This window comes from Muntiacus reevesi, chromosome 7, assembly GCF_963930625.1.
Source record: "Muntiacus reevesi chromosome 7, mMunRee1.1, whole genome shotgun sequence".
Classification (NCBI taxonomy): Eukaryota; Metazoa; Chordata; class Mammalia; order Artiodactyla; family Cervidae; genus Muntiacus; species Muntiacus reevesi.
In genome coordinates this window covers 65,212,116-65,231,768 of record NC_089255.1, presented here as the reverse complement: position 1 = coordinate 65,231,768, position 19,653 = coordinate 65,212,116, and the positions used below count along the sequence as shown (strand labels likewise).

At 41.4% G+C, this 19,653-nt stretch overlaps 1 protein-coding gene across 4 annotated transcripts in view; it reads right to left on the bottom strand.

Annotated features, from left to right (window-relative positions):
- FBXO34 (F-box protein 34) overlaps positions 1-9,903 on the bottom strand; it is a 70,372-nt gene extending 60,469 nt beyond the window's left edge. For 3 of the 4 annotated variants that reach the window (XM_065941102.1, XM_065941103.1, XM_065941101.1), the window contains exon 1: positions 9,765-9,897. The gene's annotated coding sequence lies outside the window, so the exon portion shown is untranslated. Of the gene's footprint in view, positions 1-9,764 lie in introns of all 4 variants that reach the window. The other variant, XM_065941104.1, reaches the window with a different exon arrangement.
- Positions 9,904-19,653: the final 9,750 nt, after the last annotated feature.

Genomic DNA, 19,653 nt, shown 5'->3' with positions numbered 1-19,653 from the left:
TTACTTGGACTTTAATAATCAATTTTATTAATGATATTTGCCATAAAGGAGGAAATCCACAAGATGTTAAGATAAACAATAAAAAGACATAAGGATTGGGACTTCCCTGGTGGTCCAGTGGTTAAGACTCCATGCTCCCAATGCAGGGCGCCCCAGTTCGATCTCTGGTCAGAGAACTAGATCCTACATGCCCCAACTAAGAGTTCACATGCTGCAACTAAAGATCCCACATTCTGCAATGAAGATCAAAGATCCCGCATGCTGCAACTAAGACCTGATATGGCCAAATAAATAAATAAAGAGATATTAAAAAAAAAAAAAAAAAGACAAAAGGATAAATTCTTAAATTTAAGACTGGTACTTGCCAAAGAATATAAAGGTCTGTAAATTATGCTGACAGAAAAAGTGACAGACGTTAACTAATGCACTGTACATAATGCCTGGCATATAAAACATGTTCCCTTTTTTTAAGTAAATGAATAAATACATAGGACTTGAAATTCCACAAGTTAAAAATGGTGGTATTTAACTATTTTATCAAGATAACCATGTAACGTTTCATAAAACACAGGCAAAGAAAATGTCAAATGAAAGGTATGATTCCTAAAGTATAAATCTATAGACTTTCTATGTGTTTATTTTCAGGATCCATTTTCACAGTCTTCACAGCATCCCAAATAAGCCAAACTACTATGATGATAGTATAGATCTTCAACTAGAAGACAGCCTGAACCACAGAAACTTATCCCCAAGGGCTGAAGTGCTACGTAGAAAGTACCAAGAACCTCCAGAGAACAATCCTGATGACTGAACTTGAAATAAAATCTCTTGCCCTACTTAGGAAACAAGTTTGTCTCTCCTGGTTCCTGGACAATAGAGCAAATGTGTCCTTTGAGACTTCCTTACCAAATTCAAAATCATCTTCAGAAACTCCAGCTAATCAATTTCCTACGGTAGTTCCAAGAGTGATTTCAGAGCTTCAGATAGGCAATTTTTATGTTATTAATTATTTAATATACATTTTTTTTTTAATGATCCAGTGGATGTTGGCAATTTGATCTCTGGTTCCTCTGCCTTTTCTAAATCCACCTTGAACATCTGGAAGTTCACAGTTCATGTATTGCTGAAGCCTGGCTTGGAGAATTTTGAGCATTACTTTACTAGTGTGTGAGATGAGTGCAATTGTGTGGTAGTTTGAGCATTCTTTGGGATTGCCTTTCTTTGGGACTGGAATGAAAACAGACCTTTTCCAGTCCTGTGGCCACTGCTGAGTTTTCCAAATTTGCTGACATATTGAGCGCAGCACTTTCACAGCATCATCTTTTAGGATTTCAAATAGTTCAACTGGAATTCCATCACCTCCAATAGCTTTGTTCATAGTGATGCTTTCTAAGGCCCACTTGACTTCACATTCCAGGATGTCTGGCTCTAGGTGAGTGAGCACACCATTGTGATTATCTGGGTCATGATGGATCTTTTTTGTACAGTTCTTCAGTGTATTCTTGCCACCACTTCTTAGTATCTTCTGCTTCTCTTAGGTCTATACCATTTCTGTCCTTTATTGAGTCCATCTTTGCATGAAATGTTCCCTTGGTATCTCTAATTTTCTTGAAGAGATCTCTAGTCTTTCCCATTCTGCTGTTTTCCTTTATTTCTTTGCATTGATCACTGAGGAAGGCTATTCTTTGGAACTCTGCATTCAAAAGGGTATATCTTTCCTTTTCTCCTTTGCTTTTCGCTTCCCTTCTTTTCACAGCTATTTGTAAGGCCTCCTCAGACAGCCATTTTGCTTTTTTGCATTTCCTTTTCTTGGGGATGGTCTTGATCACTGTCTCCTATACAATGTCATGAACCTCCGTCCGTAGTTCATCAAGCACTCTATCAGATCTAGTCCCTTAAATCTATTTCTCACTTCCACTGTATAGTCATAAAGGATCTGATTTAGGTCATACCTAAATGGTCTAGTGGTTTTCCCTACTTTCTTCAATTTAAGTCTGAATTTGGCAATAAGGAGTTCATGATCTGAGCCACAGTCAGCTCCTGGTCTTATTTTTGCTGACTGTATAGAGCTTCTCCATCTTTGGCTGCAAAGAATATAATCAATCTGATTTCGGTGTTGGCCATCTGGTGATGTCCATGTGTAGAGTCTTCTCTTGTGCTGTTGGAAGAGGGTGTCTGCTATGACCAGTGCATTCTCTTGGCAAAACTCTTATTAGCCTTTGCCCTGCTTCATTCCGTACTCCAAGGCCAAATTTGCCTAGGTTACTCCAGGTATCTCTTGACTTCCTACTTTTACATTTCAGCCCCCTATGATGAAAAGGACATTTTTTGTTGCTGTTGTTGTTGTTGTTAGTTCTAGAAGGTCTTGTAGGTCATCACAGACCATTCAACTTCAGCTTCTTCAGCATCAGTGGTTGGGGCATAGACTTATTACTGTGATACTAAATGGTTTGTCTTGGAAACAGAGATCATTCTGGCGTTACTGAGCTTGCACCCAAGTAGTGCATTTTGGACTATGTTGACTATGAGGGCCACTCCATTTCTTTTAAGGGATTCTTGCCCGCGGTAGTAGATATAATGGTCATCTGAATTAAATTCGCCCATTCCAGTTCATTTTAGTTCACCGATTCCTAAAATGTCGATGTTCACTCTTGCCATCTCCTGTTTGACCACTTCCAACTTACCTTGATTCATGGACCTAACATTCCAGGTTCCTATGTAATATTGTTCTTTACAGCATAGGACTTTACCTCCATCACCAGTCACATCCACAACTGGGTGTTGTTTTCACTTTGGCTCCGTCTCTTCATTCTTTCTGGAGTTATTTCTACATTCTTTTCCTGCAGCATACTGGGCACCTACCAACCTGAAGAGTTCATCTTTCAGTATCATATCTTTTTGCCTTTTCATACAGTTCATGGGGTTCTCGAGGAAAGAATACTGAAGTGGTTTGCCATTCCCTTCTCCAGTGGAGCATGTTTTGTCAGAACTCTCCACCATGACCTGTCTGTCTTGGGTGGCCCTACATGGCATGGGTCATAGTTTCATTTAGCTAGACAAGGCTGTGATTCATGTGATCAGTTTGGTTAGTTTTCTGTGATTGTGGTTTTCATTCTGTCTGCCCTCTAATGGATAAGGACAAGAGGCTTGTGGAAGCTTCCTGATGTAGACTCACTCAATACTCACTCCGATCTAGTCTCACATGGATGTCCTGTTTTACAGAGGCTGGATAGCTAAAAACTACATTTTTCAGATGCCCTTGAAGCAAAGGTTTCACATAAGACCAAAGTGTGGCCAAGCAGATCACTTAAGATATAGAAAGTGAAAAGCAACATGTAATGATATTCTTGTCCAAAGAAGTTGGAACTTCTGCCACGTATGAATCAGCTTTCTGATTCAACAACAAAGCCCATAATGGCAGCAGCCCCTTCTCAGGCAAGTTCTATAATGTCCTTATGGGGTTTATTCCAAGAAACTCAGTCTAATCTGTTCACTCACCCTACTCAATGTTTACCTCTTTCTTAATAAATCCCATTTGCTACACCTACTTACAGCAGATGCTCTTGCTACAGATTCTTGTAAAATAAGTACAAAGTAAACAGGGATGCAAAAAAAGCACCATCCTGGGGCTATCCTGGTGGTTCAGTGGTTAAGAATTCACCTTGCAATGCAAGGGATACGGCTTTGAGTCCTGGTCAGGGAATTAAGATCCTGCATGCCATGGAGCAACTAAGCCCACATGCCACAATGAAGATCCTGCATGTACAACTAAGATTCAACACAGACAAATAAATATTAAAGAAAAAAAAAAAAAAAGCACCATCCTATTAGCAGTTAGAAACCTAACAAGAGTTAACAGCTTACGGATAAAGACACAGGTTTGACCTGGAAAGCATTATAATTGAAAAGCCTAAAAGGCTAATGGCCAGATTACAAGGAGCACAATAAAGAGTTAACAACAGAGCTTTAGACAGATCCACAGATCTAGAGAACAAACTAGTGGTCCACAGCTGCGGAGGGTGAGAAGGATACACGGGGGGAGTGAAGTATGAGGTACAAACTATCAGGTAAAAAACAAGCTACAAGGATTATTATACAACACAGTGCATATAGCCAATATTTTATAATAACTCTAAGTGGTGTATAACCTTTAAAAATTGTAGGACTTCCCTGGCAGTCCAGTGGTCAAGACACCACACTCCCAATGCAGGAGGAGCGAGGTCACTCCCTGGCCGGGGAGCTAAGACCCCACATGTTGTGCAGCATGGCCCCCACCCAAAAAAACTGTGATTCAATCATTATATTGTACACTACTGCATACAACTGTACACATTATGTTGTAACCTACATAATATTGTATAGCAACTATGGTTCAATTTAAGAAAAAAGAGGTTTAGATAGTTTGGATCTGGAAGAGAAAGCCAGCAAAACTGATAAATCAGGAGAAATAAGAGACAAGAACCAAGAGAGGAGAGAATTCAAAAAATGTGAAGATGTCTTCTGTTCAACTAAACACCAAAGATGACAAACTGGGTTAAGACCCACTTTTCCTATTATTTCCTTTCTCAAAGATTGTCCTGTACAAAAAATACTGCTCAAACTCCCTCCAAAATTGGGCCCCTTGTCTGCTACAGTTCCTTTATACCATCTATTTTTCTTTGTTTTCTTTCTTTATGGCTGTCCTGGGTCCTCGCTGCTGCATGTGGGCTTTCTCTAGTTGTGGCAGCACTGCACTTCTCACTGCAGTGGCTTCTCTTGTTAGAGCGCAGGTTCCAGGAGCACAGGCTTCAGTAGTTGGGGCTTTGTTGCCCCCCATGTGGAATCTTCTCAGACCAGCAACTGAACCCATGCATTAGTAGGCAGATTCTTAACCACTGGACCACCAAGGAAGTCCTTCTTTCTTTTTTTTAATATCACAACTTTTATTCAGTCTTTAAAAAAAAAAAAAAATCTCTTTTTTAGGTCCTAAAATAAAAGTCCAACCCAAGACCCACACCTAAAAAGCTTCCACAGCAGTCAAAGTTGCCTCCTCTGAATTCATATAACATTTATTTATCAGACACCAAACTAAAATCCAAACTAAATTATAAGCTTAGATAGAGCGGGGGATGTGTCCTTCATTTCTTTATATTCTGAACCCCCAGCATAATGCCACATTCACTATACCAACAAATAGGCCCTTTCAACAGGTAGTTTCAGAAGGGTGGAGTTAAGATTGCAGGAGATTAAAATTTTACCTATGGAAGGTGCACAAACTTTCTGCAGGGATAGTGATGTTCTATATCTTGACAGGGTTATGGGTTAAAGAGATGTATGAACTTGTCCAAACTAAGGGACAAGTTAAACTGTTTATTTACAAAATAAATATATACTTCATGATAGGAATGCTCAAGTAAAGGGTAAAGTATACTTACTCTGAAATACAACCAAAACATAAGATGGATTGATAAAATACATTGACAGAGAGGTCAGAATGGACAGACAGATAAAGTAAATATAGCAAAATAAGAATTACAAAATCTAGGTTGTGGATATTTAGGTATTCAATATATAAACAATTCTTGCAACTTTTCTGTGACTGAAATTTTCATGATAAAATGATAGGGGGGAAAAAGCAGAGTAGAAATGAGGCTGTGAGAGGCTCACATTATTTCAGAAGTTAGACAGTTAAAGGACTGACCTTAAGAAGAAAAGGAAGGTATATACATTCCTCTAGAGGAAGGTCTAGATTATTCCCCTTCTCTCTAAGTCTATTTCTAGTCTTAGACTGACTACACAGCTAGTTCTGGTCTTGAGTACTTGTTGCCTGAAAGAAAATGCACACTCACTAAGCTCCCTTCATTCTAGAACAATCCAAATCTGTGGAGCCTAACCCCTTTGTCTGTCGTGGGATAAAATAATCTGTTTCTCATTCTTTTTACCTGAGTTTCTAATACCTCCTTGACTGACCTTTAGACTAAACCTGTGACCAATCTACATAACATAAATGGTTCATCCTTTTGGTCCAATTCCTGCCCTTCAGACTCATGGGCCTCCACACCAACAGAATGTTACAACAAGGCCACACAGTCCCCGGCTGAGGACCTGGCAGAGAGTACCCAAAACTGCTTGCTGTATGAGTAAAACCCATGCTTGATAGTAACATGATGCATAAATAGAGTCTAGTTTCACATTTAAATCTACACTGTGTTGAGGGTTGAAAAATGTTTGTGCTAAGTTTCCAGAGCTGAACATTTAAAAAGGGAAGAACTGGAGCCTCTTCTGTGGAAAGCAAACTAGAAGATGGACCCAGAAACAAAAAGGTGATGAAACTCTTTCAACTGACTTTAAGAAACACCTACATTTAAATCATTAATGCAAATAAATAAATAAATCATTAATGCTTTCCCCAGATAATACAGTATGTTCATCAGCTTCAAAGTACCATAAAGATGAACTAAAGGGGGTGGGGGGGGAGATAAATTATGCATGGGTAAGAATTGACAGGAATTCAATTTCCAATGACCTAAATGCATTTGGAGTTCATTTGCTCTTTTTTGTTATTGTTGTGTCCAAAGGACTGCAGATTATGCACTTGCTGAATTTTGCCTTTGTCACACATGACCTAACAAGGAAGGCATTCATTCTACCATAGTAGCTTCTCTCAAGTGTCTGGTTCGAAACAGCTGCAAATTTTGGAAGATAACACTGAATGATGTCTCTAACCATTAGTATGTTCTCTCCCCAACAAGTATGAAAATAAGATTAAGGGTTACTAGAGTATCAAAACTGCACAAATTAAACTGGCTGAGCATAAATTTATTAGAAAATGAAGTAAAAAAATGTGTATAAGAATTTTAATTCTATGTGTCAATAGAATAATTGAAACAATAAACATATCCTAAAGAATTTCTAGTACTTTTACTGTTTATATTTGCTTTTATCTGTCAGAAAGATGCTTTATCACTAATGATTGGCTAACTTAGTCCCTTAAATACAGCAACTGGATAAAATAACAAAAAAATACCTATCTCAAATAAATTTCCATTTATAAGAAGTAAAAATTGCTTTTGAGTCCCGAAACTGCAAGGCCTGGGTGAAAAATAGCCTGCCCAAAGTAGAAACAAACTGTAAAAATGTTTACGTGTTATGGCTTGTTTAGTTATACAACTATTCAAAGCTTTTTTTTTTTTTATACTTTTCATTGTCTCTCAGTCATATCAGAATACATGAAGACCTTTATTCACCACCTATCAACTCATTTTCCATAAAAAAAAAAATCATTAAATTGCTAAACACAATGGGTTGGTGGGGGAATGCACTGCCAAGGAGAAGCTATTTTATAATCATCATTTATGTGTCTTTCAACTTATACACAGTTTGACTTTCACCCCTTCCCACATACACTAGTACATTTAATTTGCACACATCCATGTGGCCTCCCCCAGAAAGGCTCATTGGAAAAGATACATTAAAAGTGTCCTTTTTGTACCTCCTTCAACTCCATTACATAATATCTTGTCATGATCCTTCCATTTTAAAATGTAGCTTGGTTAACACCCTCAAAATTAGCAATTTCACTGTTAATTTGGTGCTTATCAGTCTTGAGGATCCAAAAAACCAAATTATGTCTTCAGAGCCTTACCACTGTCACCACACAATTCCTAATGTTTTAAAATATGTATATCATAATTTTCAAATAGTACACACAATACTGTAGAATGTCCAAAGTATGGTGAGTATTAAAATAAGATTTTCAAGAACATCTTGTTTTGTAAACTTCCAGTCAAATCTAATAGCAATTAACAAGGGTAAATTTCTGCTTTCATTTTCTGTGTAAACATAGAAACACAGCACAAATTCCACCAGCATGCTGATGCAAAATCTAGGGACACAATACCTTTTCAATCACCTTTAAAGAGCAAAGAAGAGAAGGAAGTATTAACAACAGAAAACCCCTAATAAGTCAAGGTCAATGAGGAGGGACTGAGGACTCCCTTCCTAGTTTCCTGCTGAAGACACTAAACTGCAATTATGCTTCAATTTTAGCCATCCACCTCTCTCTCAAACTGCTGCTGCTGCTGCTGCTGCTGCTGCTGCTGCTAAGTCGCTTCAGTCGTGTCCGACTCTGTGCGACCCCACAGACGGCAGCCCACCAGGCTCCGCCATCCCTGGGATTCTCCAGGCAAGAACACTGGAGCGGGTTGCCATTTCCTTCTCCACCTTTCAAACTAGATCCTATTTAAATGGCTTCATAGAGAGGAAGAAATGATAAGCGAAAGTACTGATATGCTGCAATACTTGAAGCTAGTAACAGCAGGTCTAGCTCCTCTTCTAACCTGATCTCTTTGGAAAGCTTCGGAAGAAAAGCAGGATTTACAGAGAAGGCATTTTTAAAAATTCTGTAGTTTCCTATTTGCAAGCACTACAGACAAAATTTTAGTTACTTGTCCAGGCAAGCAGTTTCTGGTATATGTTATTTTACTGTTACACCCAGTCTTAGTAGGAAAACAAGAAAAAGCCTTTTTGGTGAGCTATAGCCGCAGGAAACCCTCAATTATCCATGGGTAGGGACAACCTGGATAAATTAAATCCCCAGGTAATTATTATTTAACAATAATATTGAGTTAATTCAGACCTCCTCCTTTCCTTTTTACAAAAGAAAAAGTTGACTTAAAAGCCACTCTCTTCCAGGCCACTCTCTTAACAACAAAAAAGCAAATGGGGAGATAAATTATTTCAAAATTGTCTAGCAAGAAAGAGTAAGGGAATCATCAGCACTCAAATTGGTTCTTTTTCAGCAATTCCAATCACAAGCTATCAAACTACGAGTTTAGCTTTCTGAAAAGCATTTAAATCAAACACCCACCATCCACCTCCACCGGAAAAAAAAAAAATCCTCCTGATTGAGATTTTCCTAAATCAAATGGGTCTTATATTGAACTGTGTAACAATGCTTGTTCGAAATGAAGTTAAAGAACTTGACAACTACTACATTAAAATGGTAAAAGGCTGATATCGAACAACTTTCGATTCAAATTCTCTGGGACCCCAGGCGTTGACAGAAGCTTGAACTTCCCTTTTTTCCCCTCCCGGTCCTCCCGGCCCTTCTGCGCGCCAGGGTTCCCACCGGGGCCTGCAGTGACATCACAGCTCATCTCCCCGTAACCCCTGACGTCACAGACACGCGGACCCACAACACTGTGACTTCATCGCGGACTGGGGCGGAACCGCAGTCGACCTGCACCAGCCCAGAGGCCAGAGAAGCCTCCGAGCCTCCATCCTGCCCGGTCCCCAAAGAAGGTTAAGGACAGGCGCCAGCTCACCTGCGCTGGGACCGGGAAGGACGGAGCGGCCGAGCCCTGGCGGGCGCGACCGAGCAAAACAACCCCCACCCAGGGCCCGACTTCCTCACCGGCCGCCAGTCCCGGGGGTGGGAGAGACGATCCCGAAACTCCTCACGGCCTATCCCGGATCTCCTCGGCTTCAGCCCAGACCCGGGACCCCGTTCCCGCCCGCCGGCCCGCCTGACCCTCCGAGCCCCGCGGGGGCGCTCAGCGCCCGGCCCGTGTGCAGGCGGAGGCCGTCCCCGGACAAGGTGCAGGCCACCGAGTCCCTGCCCCAGACCGAGCCCCGGAGCGGCGGGCGGCACCCCCGCCCCCACCCGCCCGGCGCCCCAAGAGCGCAGGCGGGCGGCGGGAGGGGGCGGGGAGCGGCCACGGTGGCCGCCGCCGGACCCCGACCGCGCTGCCCTCGCGCCACGCCCCACCCCGGCCCGGACCCACCTGCGCTCCTGCCCCGGCCGGAGCCTGGCCCGGGGCTGCACACCCTATACAGCCGCGGCGGCGGGAGGCCTGGCTCGCTCCGCACCGCTGAGACAGACCGAGCGCCCAGCGCGGCGCGGCGGAGCCCAACGCTCGCCCCGAAACCCATTTGTTTGGCTAAAACGGCGTGACGTCACGCGCCGGCCCAATCGACGGTTGGCCAGGGGAGGGGCCGCGGAGTCAGGGTCACAACGCCCCCTGCCGGGGTTCTGCGGCACTTCGGGCGCTGGGGATTCAGAGTGGGGGACTTAAACAGGGAGAAAACCGGGTGAGGCTTCTTCGGGCCCCCAAGTGGTGAGTGAAAGCTGGAGCACGACCTGTAGAGAAAGGACTCAACCCCTCAAGCTAGCCAGAATGGTAGTAAGCCAGGGTTCAACAGTCAGTAGCAATGGCAAGTCTGTTAACACTCGTGGGTGGATGTGGGTGGAACTGTATAAATGGTGTTAAATCACTGGTAGATAACCTGGTAGACTTGGGTTCATAGTTTGGTTCTGCTACTATCTGGGGAAGCTGGGCTTCAGAGCTCTTATTTGTAAAATGAAGGGATTGGGAATGTCCGTTGTTTTTTTCTATACAAATAAAGGCAGGAGGGCGTGAGTGCATGCCAAGTCGCTTCAGTCGTGTCTGACTCTTGTGACCCCACGGACTGTAGCCCGCCAGGCCCCTCTGTCCATGGGAATCCCAGTAAAGAATACTGGAGTGGGTGGTCATGCCCTCCTCAATGGCAGGAATACCTACCAGCAATTTGATAAACTTTGAGGTTGACGGTCTCAAAATGTGATCTTTAGAAGAGTAAGGGATTGTAAATGATGATTACAAAAGAGGTTTTGGGTACTTTATTTAATACTTTCAAATGAGAGTGCCAGTCCCTATTTGATACTCAGCCTTTAAACTGATAATTGTGTTCACTGTAAAAATAATTTTGACCACATCATAAAACATGAGGACAATAAAAGAAAAAAACTTCACCCTAACACAGGCACTCAGCATTCAGCTTATTTTCCTTCAGACATTTTCTCATGCATATTTATTTTACAATGTTGTGCTCATGGTGTACAAACAATTTTGGATCCTTGTTGGTTTGGGGTGCTTTTTTGTTTTTTGCGTTTATAATTTTTTTCTAGTTCTACGTAAGCTTCATAAACACTTCAGAAACTGTAAAGTTATATTAAGTGAACATACAAAATCTACCAAATTCTTCATTCTCAGACTTATTTCATCTATGACATTATAAGGAAACTATAGGACATTTTCATGGATGTAAATTTTTTAAGATAAATACCCAGAAATGGAATTTCTAGGTCAAAGAGTATTGCCACTTTTAAAAGTCACGCCTTCATGGTAGTTTGCAGTCACTTTTATGGGTCATTTCTTCCGGGTTTCCTTTGACCATCTTACTTTCCCTGTTTCTGAGTCTGTATTTAGTATTTCTCAGGGTCCTCCCATGTATGTGTGTATCTTTTAGCCATGATGAATTCTAGTCAAGAGACTTATGCGCAGCTGACATCACTAACTATGAGGTTGATGCCCCCCCTCTCTTTTGACCTCCAAGGAGCCTTTTCTGAGCATGGATAGGCAGGGAGTTTTCCTTAACTCTGAAAATGAGGAATATGTGGTCTCTTACCAGTGGCCCTGGTGGTAAAGAACCCCACCTGCCAATGCAAGTGATGTAAGAGAGCAGGTTTGATCCCTAGCTTGGGAAGATCCCCTGGAGCAGCGCACGTCAACCCACTCCAGTGTTCTTTCCTGGAGAATCCCATGGTCAGAGGAGCCTGGCGGGCTACAGTCCATAGGGATGCACAGAGTCAGACACAACTGAAGCAACTTAGCATGCACACGTCTTCTATCTGGAAAGGCCCCAGACTCCTCCATTATCCTGCTTTTATGGAGTTCCTACTGTTCTGGAGTTTTTCTCCTGAGGGGAGAGACTGTTCAGCCTGGAGCCCATCTACCTCCTGCCTCATTATAGAGCCAAACTGAACAAGGACCCCAGAACTCTTAGCATATCACTCACTGTACTGTTCCTGGAAATTGCAGATGGGTTAAAGACACTGAAACTGCAAAAAACACAAATATCAAAATTAAATGACAGTGGTTTCCATGTGGCCAGTACATCTTCATTGTAAGAGTCTGATTAAAGACTGTCTGGTCTAATGCAGTGTTTTTCAAACGGTCTCTGATTGAGTCATGCAGGGATTTTTTAATATTTAATGCATTGTGAACTATTTTGTAAAATGTAGTATAACTGACTAAAACGTCTATAAATGTGAAATTGTTTAAAGCAGCCCAAATTCTTGATTATTAAACTCAGCACACATCAAGTTACTCTGTCAAATTGCTAGTAAAGTTTCTGAAACTCTTCCTCTCATTTCTGCTCTTATCATGGACTGACTCTAAAGCTGCCTAGTAGGCCACACTTTTTGAATAGCACTAGTCTAAGAGAAAAATCAGAGTAGGAGGCAGTGAAACCACTTGAGAAAAATTCTTTGATTCTGTTTCTCCATCTGTACAATGGGAATAAACTTTGAAAAAAGCTAGTAGAGCCAGTGCAATGCTTCACACCTGGGAGGGAGTTCCCTGACCTGCTTGGGTACCAGTGTGGCACAGTGGGGTTGTAGGATTGAAGCAGTGCTGACAGAAGAACAGATTAAGGGACTTCAGGGGGCTCAGCAGCTGAGAAGTTCTAAATATTATAAAGTATTGATATATTACTTTGGTTATTTCATCAATGATTAGAACTTAGTCATCTCAAACCAGCAAGCAAACGTCACATTAAATTAAGACCCAGTTCAATGGACTTGTTTGTATAGACCCAGACTCTCCACTCAGATAAAAACTAAGAACCTATCATGGCTCCTCAATAGCTCACTCCTACCTCAAAAGAAAAACATGTTCTGATCTTCCTCCACAACCCCAAACTCTTAACCCAACCTACTTCTTCCATCAGGACAGAGAAAACCAAAAGGCAGGCTCCATTGGACTTTGTCTCTAGGCCCCTCTCTACTGCAAAACTAGCTTCCTGAGTGTGATTATGATTTTCCCTTCCTAGTTCACTGTATTACCATGAAGCTCAAACAAGTGAGAAAAGTGAAAGTGCTTTCCAAAATTTAAGGTTTACACAGGTTAAGGCATGCAGTTAACCTCTCCTTGAATGAAGTCACTGGAGCATGTGTGAAACACTGGGCTTATGCCCCGGGGTGTGCACAGATGAAGCATGGTGATGGTGATGGGAGACAGCAGAGGCTACTCAGCCAGGAGAAAGAACCTCATTCATGATAAACAGAAGAGCAACTAAAGGGAAACAGAGGGACCAGGGCAGCAAACTGCCAAGAAAGATGAGTATATCTTGTAATTCATTGTTGTTGTTCAGTTGCTAAGTCATGTCCAATTCTTTGCAACCCCATGGACTGCAGCACACCAGGCTTCCCTGTCCTTCACCATCTCCCGGAGCTTGCTCAAACTCATGTCCATCAAGTTGGTGATGTCGTCCAACCATCTCGTCCTCTGTCTTCCCCTTCTTCTCCTGCTTTCAATCTTCCCCAGCATCAGGGTCTTATAATTTTGAAAATAAATTTAACTTCTCCCAAAAAAAGTCCCTTAGATCAACTTGCTTTATGGTGACCTGCACACTTAAAGAGGGAAGTAAAAGACAACCACCTCTTCTAGGGAAATGCCAAGGCAAAATCGAATCAAGGTCTCAGGTCTTCCTCCCTCCAAGGTATTGCCCTTAAACAAGCCCGTTGTTAAGTGCCGTTTGACCTTTCAGCAACATTCAGATGACAGCTTCTAACGACACCAACACAAAGATCCGTAGCAATTTCCCCTCCCTCAATTTCTCTCCATTCTGACCCTGTCTTGGCTGAAATGTTACTTCCTCAGAGCTTTCTCTAACTCTCTGTGCAGTATTTCAGCCTTGTCACTTTCCTTCACAGAATACATGCCTGACAATAATGGGCACCCAATACATATCTGTCGAATTATTTAAAATATTCATACCTACTCACACCAAACAATTTAATCCAGGATGAATAAGTTCGTCATCAATGGATGACTAATAAAAATAACAAGAGTAGAAGGTCTTGTACAGTAGAAGTAGAACGTGAATAAAATCGAAACCTAAGGTCTTAGTACCAGAAAATGACCAACAGTAGGAACATCCTGTAAAACCCAATCAACCAGTCATGATTTTGGTGCTTCCATACAAATTACCTTTGACCAAATTTTCTGATTCACCAATTAATTATATGTATATAATATATCATTACATTATTAATTACTATATTATTACATATATTAATATATTTGCCTTATAATAATATAAACATAAGGATATTTATATTAATACTACCCACCTGGCATTTAGACAGGAACTAGCATTCATCGGGTAATACCAGGTAACTCATTCTTATATCTTTCATATTTTTGATAAGGCTCTGATCTGTTTATTGAAAAATGGCAAGAAAAAAAAAATGATAGGGGAAGGGAGGAGTCACTGTCCATTGGCTGTCTATAAAATAGCAACTTTCCTTTTCTTCCTTGCTAACAGAATCCTGGGCTTAGGCACTCTCTTCGTGTTTCAGAGGAGATGGGCCCAGATCCATGGGATGAACAATGACTGACCTAAGCCAGTGGTTCTCAGTGGGAGGATAGATTTTGTCCCCCAGGAGACATTCAACAACATCTGAAGATATTTCTGATTGCCACAGCTTGGAGAGAATTGCTATTGGCATCTAACAGGAGAGGCCAGGGATGCTTCTCAACAGCATGCTACTGTTGTAAACAGTAAAACATGTAAAAGAATCATCCCTCCCCAAAAGCCAAAGGGGAGAAACACTGCAGCAGAGTCACCACTTTAGTGGTCCCAAACTCTTTGTCGGGGATTGGCTGAGTCATGGGTGTGTGACGCAAATCTATCTGATAAAATGCAAAGGGAAGTTTACTGAGATATACCTGAAAAAGGTTTTTCCCGCCAGGCTCCATCTGTCCATGGGATTCTCCAGGCAAGAATACTGGAGTGGGTTGCCATGCCTTCCTCCAGGGAATCTTCCCGACCCAGGAATTGGATCCGAGTCTCTTATGTCTCCTGCATTGGCAGTTGGGTTCTTTACCACTAGCACACCTGGGAAGCCCCAGATATATCCAGAAAAGGTTTTGCTTACCTTTAGTAAAAAGACATTATTTTCTGCTGAAATGCATTACTTTCATAAATAAAATTATACTTAAGAACAAGAAAAGAGAGAGAAAAACACACAAGAAGAAAAAGTTTGTCCTCTGCTGCTAGATACTGTGGCCGTGGGTGGTGCCTGGTAGCGAGCCATCCTGGAATCATGAGAGATGTTAGCTGCAGACGACGTGAGAGAAGGGCAAAGCAGAAAGATGGAAGTGTCCTGCATCCTTGATGCCATAATTGAACTTCTGATTAAAATAATCCTTGAGACTTCTTTTTATATAAAATAATAAATTGTGTTACTATTTAAGACATTATAGGGCTTCCTAAAAATTTTGAAGGTCGCTAAAAACATCCCAGTACATATATGTGTGTGCTGGGCCATGCTAAGTCGCTTCAGTCACGTCCGAATCTCTTGTGACCCCATGGACTGTAGCCCACCAGGCTCCTCTGTCCATGGGCTTCTCCAGGCAAGGATACTGGAGCGGGTTGCCCTGCCCTCTTTCAGGGGATATTCCCGACCCAGGGACGGAAACCTCGTCTCTTATGTCTCCTGCACTAGCAGTCAGGTTCTTTACCACTAGGGTCACATAGGAAGTCCATATGTGTGTGTATATGTATACACACACACACACACACACACACACACATATGGGAGCTTCCCTGGTGGCTCAGATGGTGAAGAATCCTCCTGCAATGTCAGTGACCTGGGTTTGATCCCTGGGTTGGCAAGAGCCCCTGGAGGAGAGCATAGCAACCCACTCCAGTATTTTTGTCCAGAGAATTCCATGCCCAGGGGAGCCTGTTGGGCTACAGTCCATAGTGTCACAAAGAGTCAGACATTACTGAAGCAACTTAGCATGCACACACGCACACACACACACTTATGTTTATGGATGGGAGATTGTTGTATAGGAAATAAACCGGTGGGGGGTGGACACTAACCTACTTCCTTGGGGGCAAGCGCTACTATAGTGTAATAATAAAATAATTTTGTTTTTGCTATGCTTCTGGAATAATCCTAAACTAATGATACTAGAAGTTGATAAAACCAGTGAGAAAAGAATCTATCTGTGAATGCGTGTTTGTGTTCTTTAAATAAATGAGTAGGAACTCGTGACACTTTGAAATCTTTAAGAAAATGATATTTTCAAATCATTGACATTTACTTTGGGGGAGCCTGCGGCATTAGCACAAAACTAGCCAGTCTGTCCTCCTTCTTCCTCAGCTTTAGCACACCAAATTCACAGGCACACACCTGCTACAGCAAAGGAAAGGCTGCCTAGCTAAAGTAACCTAGTTACATCAGCTTGCTAAAATGGTCCAGGGCATTGATTTTGCTCAAAAGTGAGCTCTTTAAAAAAAATGCCACCAACATATTCTGCAATTTTAGGATTTGCTGACATTTTCCACCAGGCATAACTATGCTCTCAGTGCCAAGTCTTACTTTGAAATACCAAAGATACTTTGCAAAAAGTACAGAGCTCAGTTACCAGCATTTCCTTGCTAAATCATTTGTTTTATCAATGAGTAATATACTAATATGACATTAATGAACTAGATATTTTCCTTGGAAAAGTATATGGTGATTGGCTTCTTCTGAACACACCCACACCCATTCAGAAGGGATGGACCCATCCCTCTACTGTGTTAGGATTTACCATTACTCTAACAGAGAACCCCATCATTTTTTCATACCTCGATCCTCGCCGAGCTGGGCTACATGTAATGTTTTGTATACCTTCAGTAAGACACATGTGGCCAATAACACATATGTGTATTAGAGCTTGTTTTGTCCTTTCTTTGAGCTACCCTGGTGGCTCAGACGATAAAGAATCTGCCTGCAATGCAGGAGACCCAGTTTCAATCCGTGGGTTCTTTAGATGCCCCTCCTCTCAACAAAGCCAAAGCGTGCCTTCAGAGTGGCATAATGGCCTTGTGAAAGAGTGGGGGCACCTGACTGCTCCCTCTTATTCAGAACCACTCTGGTTTTCTTATCGCAGAGCCCCTATTCTCACACTCAGATAATATGCTCTTTAAGGCCCCATTCATTGCTCCTGTGGCTTTACCATCTGTTCCTCTGACTACTGCTGCACTTCTCCAGCCTCTGCCCCCACTATAGCTCCTATATTTCCCAATTTTCTTACCTAATGACCTGACTTTTATAATCGCCACTAGTTGAGAAGAACATTCCTGTTAGTCCCTACACGATACCATGCAAGTCTCTACATATTGAGTGTAGGTTTGAATCCTCTCTCTTGGTGATTTCCTTCATTCCCTGCTTGTGCGTGACTGAATGCATTATCTTTCTTGTATTTCCAGTATTGGCAAAACTCGAGGGCTCTACTCTCTGAATAAATCAATGTGTGCTTAATATTTGTAAGAATCTTGTTCTTAAGTTCATTAACTACTTCTCCAAAATGGCCTAAATATATTTCCACATATGTGTTATTCTATACGTTGGCATATCTGATTCTTAATTTCCTGCTTTGCCGAGGAAGTTGTGCTCTGATGATAAAAGCCCTGTTGGAACATTACAGGAAAAAAAAATGTTTTTCAAGCTCCAAAATAATTGGTTAAGCCACTCTTCCTTTAAGAGGCATAAAATGAATAAAATTGGTTGTTCATTTTTTTACCTTTTTGCGATTGCTCTTACAATCCAGGTGCCCAGAGAAGGTGCAAGTACTGTGGTTCGTACTGGCATGTTATTCACCTACTACAGTATCACGACTCCTATGACTCATTGCCTGAGTCCCTAAACAAAATTAGTCATTCTCCCGATCTATGATCTCATGGTATTTGTTCCACTTGTGCTACGCCACTTAAAGCATTTCAATGTGCCTTATTATGTATAGAGCTTCCCTTCTCCACTGTGAGCTCTTTAAAGTCATAAACTGATCTGTTAAAAAAAAAAAAAAAAAAAAAAAAACTGATCTGTTGAATTAGTGAATGAATGAAAGAGCTAAGAGATCAATTTTATTGACTGTATCAAAATATTCAAAAAATATTCAGAGGTAAAAGTATCTTTCCATTAAATGCAATGATATTTAAACTGCCAAACCTGTCAATTTTACATAAGTGGAACTAAATTAAAGAACATGTTGTTTTTGTTGTTTTTAGTCGCTGAGTCATGTTGGACTCTGTGACCCCACGGACTGGAACCCCTCAGGCCCCTCTGTCCATGGGATTTCTCAGGCAAGAATGCTGGCGTGGGTTGCCCTTTCCTTCACCAGGGGATCTTCCCCACCTGGGGATCAAACTCATGTCTCCTGCATTGCAGGATTATTCTTTTACTGCTGAGCCACCATGGAAGCCCCCCAAAACTAAACAGCATGACCCTCTCCAATGGTCATAGCTTTGTGATCCTTTCCTAAGCGGTCAACTTGTCTTTATGATCAGAGTGCTGCTTGTTGTCTTTCGAAAAGGCTCACATTTTTCCCCAGTGTCTTCTCAAAGGTAAAATGATTTACATGTTCTCTTCAGAGAGCCTGATGCATTAAATTGACGTTGAGTTTTATTCTGTAGTGGACTATAATTTGTACATTATTGTCAAAGAGGAATTATTTGAATCTTCTTATTCATATTAAATAATAAAATTATTAAAAATTTTAATGAGTTTGTGATAAGTGTTTTCTTATTTGTTTTCAAGCACAATTTAATATTCGTTTAGGCAGTAACTGAGCCTGCCAACTTTAAATCTTATTCCTGTCAAGCTCTCCTTTCCCTTTTATCCCGTCTTTCTTACAAAACTGCCAGTCAACTTTAAAACCAGAGCAGGACTACCTAGTACCTAATGAAAAAGGAAGACGAGGAATGGGAGGACGATAAAGAAGAAAGCTGTTTTCAAATACTTAAGAAAAAGTAGACTACTTTTATGCATATATAATTTGTCCCTATTCGTAGGTATGAAAAATAAAGATCAAAAATAGGGAATAGATGACTACTACATGGGAGTATCTTCATATAATGGAATAAGAAACCATATTAGAATTCAATCATTTAGATCTATGTATATCAGTGTGGTGATTCTCAGAAAACACTGGATTCAGTGATAAAAAGTGAAAGTGTGAAATTGGTTCAGTCATGTCTGACTCTTTGCAACCCCATGGACTATATCAGTGATAAAAGCAAGTTGCAAATGGATACACATTATGTTTTACCATTTACACAAATCTTAAAAACATGCAAATGAAACACACACAACAATGCTAACTATTGTTTGTGGACAGCTATAATTGCAATAAAAGTATAAAGATATGGGTGAGAAGGGCCCAAAACAGCTTCAGAATCATAATTATTTCTGAGGAGAAGGACAGAAGAAAATGTTAGAAAGAGGCCCAAAGAAGGACTTCAATCATAAGAGAATATTCTATTTATTTAAGAAAAAATATCTGAACCAAATATGGGTGGTTCACAGCTGCTGCTGCTGCTGCTAAGTCACATCAGTCCTGTCTGACTCTGTGTGACCCCATAGACGGCAGCCCACCAGGCTCCCCCGTCCCTGGGATTCTCCAGGCAAGAACACTAGAGTGGGCTGCCATTTCCTTCTCCAATGCATGAAAGTGAAAAGTGAAAGTGAAGTCTCTCAGTCGTTTCTGACTCTTGGAGACCCCATGGACTGCAGCTGACCTTGCTCCCCTGTCCATGGGATTTTACAGGCAAGAGTACTGGAGTGGGGTGCCA